Source organism: Heptranchias perlo, chromosome 16, assembly GCF_035084215.1.
Source record: "Heptranchias perlo isolate sHepPer1 chromosome 16, sHepPer1.hap1, whole genome shotgun sequence".
In the NCBI taxonomy this organism is placed as follows: Eukaryota; Metazoa; Chordata; class Chondrichthyes; order Hexanchiformes; family Hexanchidae; genus Heptranchias; species Heptranchias perlo.
The window spans coordinates 56,559,861-56,574,804 of record NC_090340.1 but is presented as its reverse complement, the minus strand read 5'-3'; the positions used below and the strand labels follow the sequence as shown (position 1 = coordinate 56,574,804).

At 43.1% G+C, this 14,944-nt stretch overlaps 1 long non-coding RNA gene across 1 annotated transcript in view; it reads right to left on the bottom strand.

The window, feature by feature from the left end:
- Positions 1-14,944, bottom strand: part of LOC137333377 (uncharacterized) — a 48,598-nt gene that overhangs the window by 21,296 nt on the left and 12,358 nt on the right. The gene's annotated exons all lie outside the window — the stretch shown is intronic.

The following is a 14,944-nucleotide window of genomic DNA, read 5'->3' as shown; positions in this document are numbered from 1 at the left end:
GCACAATTACTTTTGTAATACATTGGAATTACTTTGGCAAATACCCTCAGTAAACAGATCGTTTCCTGAATGTCAGTGTGACATGTTTCAGAATATAAATCCACTATCCTTCAAAATTGTTTTTGCCTAAAGATGAAAATGGAGCCATAAGCACAAGACACAGTAAAGAAAATGAAATGTCTTTGATAGTCATCTTTTACCGAGCTCTGGAACTCAGTGTGACATCCTGATACTACAGCTTCATGACAAAGAATAGCTTCTCAAGGTAAAATCAGGGGCTGGAGACAGGACTCAGCTGCTTCTTATTTTCATATACTCAGTGTGAGATGTCCCTAATCATCCATAATCATCCAGGATCCTAGATACTCTACAGTCTGTCAGCTCAGCTCAGGCATGGTACGGGGGAGAGGCCTGGACCCTAGATATTCCATGTACTCTCAGCTCAGCTCAGGTGTCGTACTGGGGAGAGGCCTAGACCCTAGATACTCCATGTACTGTCAGCTCAGCTCAGGCATGGTACAGGGGAGAGGCCTGGACCCTAGATATTCCACATATTGTCAGTAAATTCCTGACAAATAAAATAAATTCCGTCGGAACTGAGCAGGCGCACAGTTCAAATTACCTGAGGGACTCACTCACCGAAGTCACGCTCACTTCCCATAGGCTATGATTTTAACCTGCTCGTCTGAGCAGGCGAGAAGGATACCCTCTGCAAATCGAAGGGGTCATTCTTTAAATATGTACATTGGGCTCCAATGTTAGCTTGGTTCAAGCATTGAGGTAGAAGGATATGAGTTCAAGTCCCACTATTTCCCTTAGCAGAGAGGTCAATAACCAGGGGGCATAGATTTAAAGTAATTGATAGAAGGATTAGAGGAGAGTTGAGGAGAATCTTTTTCACCCAGAGGGTATGGGAGTCTGGAACTCACTGCCTGAAAGCGAGGTAGAGGCAGAAACCCTCATCGCATTTAAAAAGTACTTGGATGTGCACTTGAATTGCCGTAACCTACAAGGCTACGGACCAAGAGCTGGAAAGTGGGATTAGGCCGGATAACTCTTTTTTGGCCGGCACAGACACAATGGGCCAAATGGCCGCCTCCTGTGTTGTAAATGTCTATGACTCTAGAGACTTGAGCACAGTATCTATGCTGACACTTTGGTGCAGCACTGAGGGAGCATTGCACTGTCGTAGTTCTCGTCTCTTGGATGAGACAGACATTAAACCAAGGCCTGACCAACATCCGGGCGTAGATTTGGCAGGTGCAATACAATATTGGAAAATGTGAGGTTATGCACTTTGCCAGGAAAAATCAGAGAGCAAGTTATTATCTTAATGGTGAGAAACTGGAAAGTACTGCAGTACAAAGGGATCTGGGGGTCCTAGTACAAGAAAATCAAAAGGTTATTATGCAGGTGCAGCAGGTGATCAAGAAGGCCAACGGAATGTTGGCTTTTATTGCTCGGGGGATAGAATATAAAAACAGGGAGGTATTGCTGCAGTTATACAAGGTATTGGTGAGACCGCACCTGGAATACTGCATACAGTTTTGGTCTCCATACTTAAGAAAAGACATACTTGCTCTTGAGGCAGTACAAAGAAGGTTCACTCGGTTAATCCCGGGGATGAGGGGGCGGACATATGAGAAGAGGTTGAGTAGATTGGGACTCTACTCATTGGAGTTCAGAAGAATGAGAGGCGATCTTATTGAAACATATAAGATTGTGAAGGGGCTTGATCGGGTGGATGCAGTGAGGATGTTCCCAAGGATGGGTGAAACTAGAACGAGGGGGCATAATCTTAGAATAAGGGGCTGCTCTTTCAAAACTGAGATGAGGAGAAACTTCTTCACTCAGAGGGTGGTAGGTCTGTGGAATTTGCTGCCCCAGGAAGCTGTGGAAGCGACATCATTAAATAAATTTAAAACAGAAATAGACAGTTTCCTAGAAGTAAAGGGAATTAGGGGTTACGGGGAGCGGGCAGGAAATTGGACATGAATTTAGATTTGAGGTTAGGATCAGATCAGCCATGATCTTATTGAATGGCGGAGCAGGCTCGAGGGGCCGATTGGCCTACTCCTGCTCCTATTTCTTATGTTCTTATTGCTCCCTCAATTAACATCACCAAAAACAGATTAACTGTTTATTCATTTGTTTGCTTTTTGTGGAACCTTACTGTGCACAAACTGGCTGCTATATTTGCTTACAAAACAACTGTGATTCTGCTTCAAAAGTAATTCAATTTAAAATGTTTTGGGTTGTCTTGATTGGTTCATTTGGTAGCATTCCCATATCTGAGTTAGAATTTAAATAAGGAGAAATTGTTTCCACTGGTGGGAGGGTTGGTAACCAGAGAAGACAGATCTAAGATAATTGGAAAAAGAACCGGGGCGGGTGAGATGAGGAGAAATTGTTTTGGCACAGAGAGTTGTTGTGATCTGGAATGCAATGCCTGAAAGGGTGGTGGAAGCAGATTCACTAGTGACTTTCAAAAGGGAATTGGATAAACACTTGAAGGGGACAAAATTGCAGGGCTGTGGAGAAAGAGCGGGGGAATGGGACTAATTGGACAACTCTTTCAAAGAATGGCCTCCTTCTGTGCTGTATGATTCTATAGAAAAAAATCATCAGAGACATATAAGAAAGAAATGGGACATCCCAAAACACTTCATAACCAATGAAGTATTTTTGAAGTGTCGTCACTGTTGTAATGCATGAAATATGGCAGCCAATTGGCACATAGCAGGGTCCATAAACAGCAATGGGATACATGATCAGCTAAGCTGTTTTGATTGTTGGTTGAGGGATAAATGTATTCGCGGGTGAGGGAAAAATTCTTAACTAATTGGGCACATCGCAAGATGCCCCACTCCAGCAAATTCTGGGCCAAAATGTTACTGTCATTCACTGGATAGATATTGAATGGGTTTGTGGTTCTCTTTCTCTGCATGGTCTGTTGGCCCATACCTACTAAGAAGTGAATCAATCTCATTCACCTGGCACTGTTAAAGCCACCAAGGAGAAAACTTCACCTGTTATAGCCTGGGCTGGATATAAACTGAGCTCTGACAGGTCAAAGGCCATGTTCTAACACACTGTACCCCTCCCGTCCCTAATTGGTTACCAATTCTACTGCCACACTGCAGCAATAATATATTAATCCTAGTATTTTCTGTCTTCCTTATCAGAAGTTAATAGATAATGACAAAGGCCCAATACAAATTCATGACTCAGTACTGAAATCTGTGCTGTAATCATGAAGGCACAACTGACCTCTATTAATTTTTCACAGTTTTATTACTGGTAATAATTGAGAGAATATTTATCATTATCCTGCTAATCTCTCTGCAGCAGTAAGAGAACAATGTTCTTACAGGTTACTTTGTAATTTATTTATCACTGTTTTTTTGTGGCTAAACTTGAACAAAACTATTGATCTGTTTACGAAGAATACAGTAATCAAAGTGCAGGCTTTTTAGTGGATATAGGCCGCATCCAGCATTGATAAATGGCAGTTTCAGTTCAACTTAAGGTACTACAGAGACTTGGCCCTAATCTCTTCACTGTCATCAATGCGTGCAGTGAAGCCTGTGGCCAATGAGTCTGAACAGTGAATAGGCTTTCACACACCATTTTTTCTTTCCCATTTATTGCCTTCCCATCCTTTATGTATAGGTTATAGTGTCAGACTTGGCTCAGTGATAGCACTCTCACCCTGGGTTCAAGTCTCAGAAGAAAAGCAAGGGAGTCCTCCCCAGCGGTCCTGGCCAATATTAATCCTTCAACCAACATCAGTAAAAAAACAGATTATCTGGTTATTATCACATTGCTGTTAGTGGGAGCTTGCTGTGCGCAATTTGGCTGCCGCGTTTCCTTCATTGCAACAGTGACTATATTTCAAAAGTTCTTCATTGGCTGTAAAGTGCTTTGTGAGGTCCTGAGGTCATGGAAGGCGCTATATATGTAAGTTCTTAGAGTGTCAGCAATGTGATAATGACCGGATAACCTGTTTTTTTTATTGATGTTGGTTGAGGGATCAATATTGGCCAGGGCTCCGGAGAGAACTCCACTGCTCTTCTTCAAAATAGTGCCAGGGGATCTTTTACGTCCACCTGAGAGAGCAGATGGGGATTCAGTTTAACGTCTCATCTGAAAGACGGCACCTCTGACAGTGCAGCCCTCCCTCAGTAGTGCACTGGAGTGTCAGCCTAGGTTTTGTGCTCAAGTCCCAAAATCAATCTGATATTAAAGTATCTGATGTGACTAATATTAATCAAACCCAGAAGCAACGTGCATACGTAGCGGGAATGCTGCGCATGAATCCAGAGACATTAAACGGGTCTGTTGTTCACCCAAAGCACACTATTCCAGATTGTGCACTCAGTCACGCATCAGCTCTAGCGAGCAATGGTGCTCGCCTATGGGAGTGAACTTTGTGTTAAGCGTAAAGAAAAGCATCTGGTAAAAGCTTAAATCATTGTTGGCAACAGTGGGATGTGGATATCGTGAGCAGGCCAACAGGCCAATTTTTAAATTGAAGAAGCAGAAGTAGGCCGCAGTATTTAGAAAATATCTACAAGAGCTTAAAGACCGTAAATAGACTTTAAGCCCTGAAGAGGAGAATAAGATGGAAGATATAAGTGTATGAACTGAAGGTTGGAGAACGGCAGAGCAAAGCTGATGAGAAGGCGGCAGGTTCAAGATAGAGGAACAGGTGAGAAAATAGAAATGTAAAAGTTGTGGAAAATTTGGTACGTCACTTATAGTGAATGAGTCAGAGATAGAATTACATAGAATTTTACAGCACAGAAACGGGCCATCCTGCCCAATAGGTTTTTGCGGGTGTTTATGCTTCACACAAGCTTCCTCCCACCTTACTTTATCTCACCCTATCAACATATCCTTCAATACCTTTCTCCCTCATCTACTTATCCAGCTTCCCCTTAAATGCATCTATGTCCAGAATAACGTGAACTGTTGTGAATGGTGCACTGTTTTAAAAATAACTATATTCTACAAATATCGGCATTGCACAGTTTGCTGAATTGAGATTTAATCAGCTGTACTTTTTTTAACTTTTGCCAATAGGTTTATTTTTTCACCTCATTCTAGTTAGTTGCCTAGTTTGTGTAAACTGGGGATGAGGATAACTGTTTTTCCCTCTAGTTGTTTCACTATAGTTAGGGTGAATCACGTAGTCCAGAAGACTTGTCTAGAATTCTATAAATTTATGTCATATTTTTTGTGTCGCTACACACGTGGCCTCCTCGTGCCTATTGCCTTCAATTCATCCCTTGTAAATTGTGGCGAGAAGGGGAGAATGTAACCGATTATAAAGATATAATTCAATTGATATTAAGGGATCGGTCTTTGAAAATGGTTCCAGATGATTTGCGGATCATGACTGCTTGACTAGGAGCACAAGACCCTGAAGCAGTCAGGTGAACAAGGATGACAGGATGTACCCTGACACTAGAACACCCACACTTGGCGTGAAGCCACTGTCAAGGAAAGGAAAGGGCAGTCGGCATTCAGGGTCAGTTAATGTACCTCTGGCTGAATATCACTTGTTAACGTGCCCTTGGCTAGAATGTCGCTCAGTGATGGGGATGAAAGAAATTGGTGTGGCTACTATGCTTGTACCAGTCGAGATTTCATTGGGGAATGAAATGAATAAGGACGTTGTGCCCAATATAACCTAGGGAGAGGGAGCTTCGGTGGTTACTCACATTCAGGAAAAGCTTGTGGAGCTGAGTCAGACCAAACCAGTAGTAGCACCAGTTACGTAGGAACATAGGAACATGAATAGGCCATTCAGCCCCTCGAGCCTGTTCCACCGTTCAATTGGATCATGGCTGATTTGTATCTTAACTCCATCTACCCGCCTTGGTTCCGTAATCCTTAATACTCTTACCGAACAAAAATCTATCTCAGTTTTAAAAATTTTCAATTGACACCCCCCCCCACCAACCTCAACAGCTTTTTTGGGGAAAAGAATTCCAGATTTCCACTACCCTTTGTGTGAAGAAGTGCTTCCTGACATCACCCCTAAAAAGTCTAGCTCTAATTTTAAGGTTATGCTCCCTACAGCGGCAAGCTCAGCCCACACGGCACAAAAGGCGATGGCCAGAGTGAGGAAGCAGTGACGCTAGGCCGCATAGGAACGTAAGGGAAAACCAAAGTCTCCCTGCATGATACCTTATAAGAGGGAATCAACTAAGGGAGCCTGGATAGTTTGAAATGCAGAGAGATAGCTGAGGCTCAGCAGGCCAACCTTTTATTCAAGGGCATGTGGACTTAGGTTGCACAAGTACCAGTGCCTCACGATCTGAGACAGCAGAGCGGTAGAGTAAATGTGGATGGTCCAACTATAGAAGTGAAAACCAGTTGATGGGACAGGAGCTGGAATGATCCCGAATGATCCAGTTAGCGCAGGCAGATAGACGAGATTTATTAAAGGCAGTCCAATGACATCCCTCTTGTAGGATGCTGGGGGGTAAAAGGCACTAAGATAAGTTTGTTGCAACAGTTTTATTGGACTTGTATCTCTGAGGACGCAGTCGCATTTAGTGATTAGCAATGATAACGCTGTTGCAAATCAGACATGTTATCATTAAACGTTTCAAGAGGTCGAGCCTTGTCATAGGCCTCATGCCAGTATGGAGTCACTTGGGGAAGCAGTGCTAATAAACTGTAATAGATTACATGTCTAGGTATCCAGACATGATAACTCTTCCGTCAGTCGATGCAGACATCTCAGCCGATGTGTTGTTAAGTAACATTCAGTCGGGTCGAGTTCCCAGAAGAGACTCTATCTAACCAGAGGGATAGCTTTATGTCCTGGTTATTTACACTGCACACTTGAAGCCAAACAAAATAACTTCACCATAACTATCTTCAGATGAATGGGCTGGTGGAGAGGTTTAATGGCACGCTGCCTGCATACACTAAGCAGAATCTCAAGGACTGGGATAAAATGTTGGCATGCTTACTATTTACTTACAGGGAGGTACAACAGAATGCACAGGGCTCTCACCATTTGAATTGCAATACAGACCATTGAGTGCACGGTCCATTAATGCTAATCAGACCACTGGTTGGGGAAGACCACTGATTTGTTTTCAAATCCCTCCATGTCCTCACCCCTCCCTATCTATGTGAACTCGTCCAGCCCTACAACCCTCCAAGATCGCTGCACTCCTCCAATTCTGGTTTCTTGCACATCCCCCATTTCCTTCACTCCACCATTGGAGCCCGTGCCTTCTGCTGCCTAGGCCCTAAGCTCTATAATTCCCTCCCTAAACCTCTCCACCTCTCTCTCCTCCTTTAGGATGCTCCTTAAAATCTACCTCTTTGACCAAGCTTTTGGTCACCTGTCCTAATATCTCCTTATGTGGCTCAGTGTCAAATTTTGTTTGATAATTGCTCCTATGTAGCGCCTTGGGACGTTTTACAATGTTAAAGGTGCTATATAAATGCAAGTTGTTGCTGTTGTTGTTGTTGAAATGTAGTGGGATGACGGGACTCAGCTTGCCAAGAGGGTGCAGAAGAATCTCAATTGTGCCCAAACTGCAGGAAAGCTGGCATGACCACAATGCCTAGCACTGGTCAATATCAGGTAGGCCAATGAATTCTGGGTCCGCGAGGAGTAACAAATTCAAAACCAACTGCCTGGGTCCATGCACAATGGTGAAAAGGCAAGAACGGGGTGGATGATACATTGCAGCTACCCAATCGACCGTGTAAGCAGTGGGTCTACCCCGTGAATATGCTGGCATTTGTCTTAGCCCATGACAAGGCGGTTCTACGTATCATGGCCACCTAAGAGGTAGAGATCTCATGAGAATGGGGAATGCATGTTCTTTTTCCAGTGTCCTACACGTTGCGCAGCCCACAATCTTTGTTTTTCGAATCACGAACATATTGAAACAAAAAAAAAATGCCGATGAAGCCTATTTTTGTCTGTGGTTTGGCTTCATAGATGTCTTATGTCATCCACGTGCCTCTACTCTCACACGGTACCAATCCAGGTCACAGCAAAGTCATTGAGGGGTCACTGAGAACACACACGTGCCTCTGAGAAAAGGTGTTCTGATAAGGTTTGGTTCCGAGCATTGTGGTTTAGACCTAAAGTAAATCAAGGGGGAGGGGAACTCCCCTAATATAACGTCTTGAGGACTGCATCAACTTTTTTTTTGTATCTAGCACTGATGGCTTAATGGTTAAATATACCATTTGGTGTGGTATCGAACCAGACCAGATCTGGAAGGTCCCAGATTCAATCCCGAGTCGGTTCTAATTGTACTGATCTCAGTCAATACTGCGGTAGGAGTAACGCAATTAACCTCTAGGCTCTTGGGCTAATGAGGGGGGAAATCCACTGTGGTGTTTGCCCATGACCAATATTTAGTGCCTTTCTGCTGGAAAGTGCAGGTGTGTGGTCTTTTTTTAAATTCTGGAGATTTACTAGAATGGTACCAGGGATGAGGGACTTCAGTTATGTGGAGAGACTAGAGAAGCTGGGATTGTTCTCTTTAGAGCAGAGAAGGTTAAAGGGAGATTTCATAGAGGTGCTCAAAATTATGAGAGGTATTAATAGAGTAGATAGGGAGAAACAGTTTCCACTGGCAGGAGAGTCAGTAACCAAAGGACCAGATTTAAGATAATCGGCAAAAATGCCAGGGGGGAGATGAGGAGAAATGTTTTTACGCAGCGAGTTGTTATGATTTGGAATGCACTGCTTGAAAGGGTGGTGGAAGCAGATTCAATAGTAACTTTCAAAAGGGAATTAGATAAATACTTGAAGGGGAAAACATTGCAGGGCTATAGGGAAAGAGTAGTGGAGTGGGTCTAATTGGATAGCTCTTTCAAAGAGCTGGCACAGGCACGATGGGCTGAATGGCCTCCTTCTGTGCTGTATGATTCTATTATCCTACAGGTGGAAACAGACTTGGGCCATCCAAGGTGGGACAGCCTGCCAAAGCTCGACGTTTAGGCCAACAGATGAATAATGGCCACTTGTCCGAGATACCAGAGTGCTGCTGGTGCCCATGCAACTACCCTCCAGTAATGGTGCTCTGAGGAGACGAGAGGGGGAAGAAAAAATAAACAACGTGTGCTGGACATGGAGTTTTCCAGGATTCAGTTGTAGATTATTAAACCTGCAGTAGGAGGTCACAATGGCTAAAGCTCTTGTATGAGCATTGTTGGACACCAAGGACATGGAGTGCAAGGGTAGACATCACCAGCCGACTCTGCCTTTGCTGCCTCAAACAGAGCAAAAAACAGAATAGAACCGCATATCAAATTAAAGCACAATGTATCATAAATATTAAAAGATACCAGTAACTCATATAGCAATTGCAAGGCTGTAATCTAATCTCAGGGCTCATGTAGCAGCTATAAAGCACTCGAACCCTGCTCTTTATGACATCATCTCAAACCCCTTGATCAAATTACAGTTTACATTTCATCCCCAGGACGCCATTATTCTATATTTACATTATCTGAACCCCTCAGTTAGATTCCAGCCTGTTACTCACTCCCGGGTATCAATTCTATTCCAACCCTTTGTTACAGTTCGAACACTTGAGATCTCCTGGCATCAGTCCTCAGGGTTCTATCCTGTGCCACACTACCCCTAGCTCTTAAGGCTACCAATGCACACCCGGCTGGGTAGGTCACCCCACAGTTGACTGACCGTTCAGTCACCGAGACCCAAGTGCTCACAAAATTACAAAGTGATCAGCTCATTCATCTAACTACCTCGGGTCATGGAAGTACATTCTTAGACTACCTGGACCTGCTTCTTGAAATTGATCCCTTAATAGCACTTGACCCAACAAGAGCAACAACAACTTGCATTTATATAGCGCCTTTAACATAGTAAAACATCCCACCAGAGCGTAATCAGACAAAAATTGACACCGAACCAAATAAGGAGATATTATTACAGGCCTTAAAGGGACAGAGAGAGGCGGAGAGGTTTAGGGAGGGAATTCCAGAGCTTGGGGCCTAGACTGCTGAAAGCACAGCCGCCAATGGTGGGGCGAAGGAAGTGGGTGTTGCACAAGAGGTTAGAGTTGGAGGAGTGCAGAATTCTTGAAGGAATGTAGGACCATTTGAACGCTCACTCTCTATAGCCTGGTATTTCCCTTTATCTGCCCAGTGTCTAGGTCGTTTGTACCATGCCCAGGGATCAAACAGAAAACCCTCATTCATGTATTTTAGGCTCACTGCTTAGTCACATGACCTCACGTGATCCGATCTAGCTTTGGAAAGTGATGGAATGAACATTTCACTAGACTGTGGCTAAATAACTAAATAGATTTATTAAACAGTAAATGGATAAGTGAACAGTACCAATGAAACACTGTAAATATTACAATAGTTATAAGATTAACTATTCCTCTTGGAGTTGGTAAAAGAATAACAAATAGATGCGTCTGCTGGGCTAAATTGCAATGTAAATATTAACCTTATGTGACAGTTATTTTTCTAATCATCCTCTGGGTCTATTCATCTTCATCTGATGATTTCATGGACTATTCAAATTTGCAAAAAAGGCCGAGAAATAGTTTTTCATAAAATGACCGGGACAAAGCAAATTTAAATATGTTTCTCTTCAACTCAAAAAGATTAAAAATATACACCAATAAAACCCACAGGATGCTGCTGGCATTTGAATTGAATAGCTTGGCTTTTCCCAGCCAAACATAAAGGGATTGAATTTCCACAGGGATTTACCCGATCATCCACCGTAACTTTGCCGGAAGATTCACTTAAAACCCAGAGAAATGGTTACACCGTTTCTCCAGGGTTTCCGAGGAGCTTCTGCCAACTTTACAGCAGATGGTTAGGAGAAGCCACATGGAAGTCCAATCCCAGTATCCATATCGTGACTGGTCTTGTTTTGATCGCGTATCACTGGTTGGGGGGCTCATAACTAAACTCTTTTCTGAGGGGAGGTGCGTTACCTAAGGCATTGTTTTGGAGGGGGGGAGATTTTGGTGGTATCATAATTGTATCCAATGCTACCAGCATGGAGTAGTTGAAGCGAATAGCATAGACGCCTTTAAGAGGAAGCTAGATAAGTATGCAGGGAGAGAGGAACAGAAGGATATGCAGATAGGGTTAGATGAAGTAGGGTGGAAGGAGGCTCGTGTGGGGCATAAACACCAGCACAGACCAGTTGGGCCGAATGGCCTATTTCTGTGCTTTGAATTCTGTGTGATATGTAAAAACAAGTAGGACATTTTTAGTGTGTAACTGGCTTTTACATCGAGTTACATCGAAACTACAGCACGGAAATAGGCCAATCGGCCCAACTAGTCTATGCCGGTGTTTATGCTCCACATGTGCCTCCTCCCTCCCTACTTCATCTAATCCTATCAGGATACCCTTCTATTCCTTTCTCCCTCATGTGCTTATCGAGCTTCTCCTTAAATGCATTTATGCTATTTACCTCAACTACTCCATGTGGTAGTGCGTTCCACATTCTTATCACTCTTTGGGTAAAGAAATTTCTCCTGAATTCCCTATTGGATTTATTAACGACTATTTTATATTTATGACCTCTATATTTGGACTCCCCCACAAGTGGAAACATTTTCTCTACATCTACCCTGTCATCTTAAAGACTTCTATGAGGTCACCCCTCAGCCTTCTCTTTTCTAGAGAGAAGAGCCCCAGCCTGTTCAGCCTTTCCTCATATCATTCTTGTGAATCTTTTTTGAACCCTCTCCAATGCCTGTATATTGTTTCTATAATATGGAGATCAGAACTATGCAGAATACTCCAAGTGTGGTCTAACCAAGGTTCTGTTCAAGTTTAACATAACTTCTTTGCTTTTCAATTCTATCCCTCTAGAAATGAACCCCACTGCTTGATTTGCCTTTTTTATGGCCTTATTAACCTGTGTGGCTACTTTTAGTGATTTGTGTATCTGTACCCCCAGATCCCTTTGCTCCTCTATCCTGTTTAGACTCTTACTTTCCAAGGAGTATGTGGCCCCCTTATTCTTCCTACCAAAATGCACCACCTCACACTTATCTATATTGAAATTCATTAGTCAATTACATGCCCATTCTGCAAGTTTATTAATGTCTTCTTGCATTTTGACGCATTCTTCCTTTATATTAACTACACCCTCCAATTTGGTGTTGTCCGCAAATTTTGAAAATGTACTTCTGATTCCTGAATCCAAATCGTTAATGTAAATTGTGAAAAATAGTGGTCCCAGCACCAATCCCAGTGGAACACCACTTCCCACCTTCTGCCAGTCTGAGTAGCTACCCTTAACCCCTACTCTCTGTTTTGTATATATGTATCATGACCTGGGGCTGAAAAGCTTTCTCCTGTTCCTATGTTCCTTCTTATGACAGAAATGAAGGTCAATAACTTGTTACAGTATAAACAAACAAAATAGCTTTATTTTTGTCATACTCACTGTTTAGATTCCAACCCAGGTATCCATTATGGTACGTATAGACTATCTGAACCCTTCAACTACATTGCAGCCTCTCAGGGACCCGTTATTCTATACATAAGCCATCTGAAGCCCTGTGTTAGATTACTGTTTTGTGATCATTCCTACATATTCTGCACATGCTGAAGTTAACTAGCAGTGTGATTTCATTGCATGTGCTGCAGTTAACTAATGGTATAGCATCACATGTTAACTAATGGTATAATATCATTAAACGTTAGCTAACGATGTGATATCACACGTTAACTAACGATGTGATATCGCACATTATCTGACTATGTGATATCATCACATGTTAACTAACAATATGATATCACACATTAACTAACGATGTAATATCATTGTATATTAGCCAATGGTAGGATGTCATCGCATATTAACTAATGGCGTGATATCTTCATATAAAATATGATAATATATGATAAATTTAAAACAGAAATAGACAGTTTCCTAGAAGTAAAGGGAATTAGGGGTTACGGGGAGCGGGCAGGAAATTGGACATGAAGCTGAGTTCGGATCGGTCAAGGCCCTGTGGGTGGCGGAGAGGGCCCAGGGGCTGAGTGGCCGGGTCCTGTTCCTACTTCTTGTGTTCTTTAGATTTGAGGTTAGGATCAGATCAGCCATGATCTTATTGAATGGCGGAGCAGGCTCGAGGGGCCGATTGGCCTACTCCTGCTCCTATTTCTTATGTTCTTATATGCTGTAGGTAATCAACAATGTGATATAGCTGCATGTGCTGCTGTTAACTAATGGTATGATATCATCGCTAGTTACTACGATCTTCACCCATTCTGCAATTAACTAACGGTGTGATATCATCACATATTCTGCAGGAATGGGCAATAAGCATGGCCTTGCCAGCATTGCTAACATCCCGAGAAAAAATAATTTTAAAAAGCCAACTAACAATGTGATATCACCACATTATGTTATTTTGCAGCTGACTAATGGTGTTAACTACGTGTGCTCAGTGATTCTGAATCTGTGGTCAGGTTCACGCTAGAGCAGTTCATTGAGTTGGAAAACATCCTATATTATGCTCCTTTAATGTGGAAATGCTACCTATCAGTCTATACCTAGAGGGCCCTCTAATAGGGCAGGGTGTTCTGACTGCAGGAACAGATTAATGCAGGACCCATGCCTAGAGGCCCCAGCCAAATATTGGGCCCCCGGTGACACATGTTTCGGGGTAATTTTGACTTCGGGCGACAGTGTAAAATGGGAGATATTGCATCAGACGCCCGTTATACATTTCTCCCGACATTCCTTTGACTTCAGAGGGAATAGATGGGACTCAGATTGCACTGTTGGCTCCTGCTGTGAACCCACTGAACTTTCTGAATAAAAAGGAATTTCACTCCCTGGATGTTCAAACTGTTTGAGACCAGCAGCAATGAATTCATCATGTCAATGCCAAATTTGCAAGATGCTGTCACAATATTTTTGACATGAAACATTCCAGCTTCCCAGCTCTATTCAGGGAAGACAGTCAAGTGTCAGGATCGGGTATGGGCCACCAGGCATTCCTCCTGCTTCCATTACTCGTGAATTTACTTTGAGTGCCATCCTAACCAGCTGAACATGGGCTGAATGATGCATATTCATTATTTAGAATGGTCATTGAGAGAACTATTAAAGTTCTCAAGAGAAGGTTTTGGTGCCTTGATAGATTGGGAGGGGCACTGCAGTACTCTCCCACGCACATCGCTCTCATTGCAGTTGCTTGCTGTGCCCTGCACAACTTTGCTATTCAGTAAAGAATGGAAATGGGATCCCTAAAGGAGGAAGGCCTGGCTTCTATGGAAGCCGAGGAAGCTGGAACCCAGCATAAAGAGATTCCTGCCTTGGAGGAGGATATCAACTTAGCTGCCAGAGAAGAAGGCCACAGAAGGGTGCAGCAGTAGTGCCTGACATCAGACAACTGACTCAGTACAAAGAGCAGGCAATGGAGATGCTAGGGAGGCACTCCGATTTGGCCGTCGGCAATGGAGAGGCCAATGCTAGCTGCAGGTGAATGAGTGCAAAGCGGTCCAGCTTTGAACTTATTGAGAGACTTTTGGAGTTTATCCCTAACCTGATTCTTATCACTGACATTATATCAGAGAGCTCTAAGGATTACATGTGTTTGTGAGGCAATGGGGCAGAGATTGCACATTATGTGTTTCAGAAGCAACCAGTGGCCAATCGTTTAAAAGAAAGTATATGGCAGCCAGGTGGGACAAAATGTTTTGTAGCAATGCCCAGTGTTACAGAGTTCATGGCAAGTGGTTCAAGGCAAGTTTATGCCACATGTCTTCCTGGGCCCAGACCTCTTCTACTATATAAAAGCAAACTATTGCTGAAGATGAGAATTGGCAAGGAGATTCCTAAGGAAGCTGACGAGGCTCCAAGCTCTGGAATTCCCTCCGTCAACCTCTCGATGCTCTACCTCCCTCCCCTCCTTTAAGACACTCCTTAAAA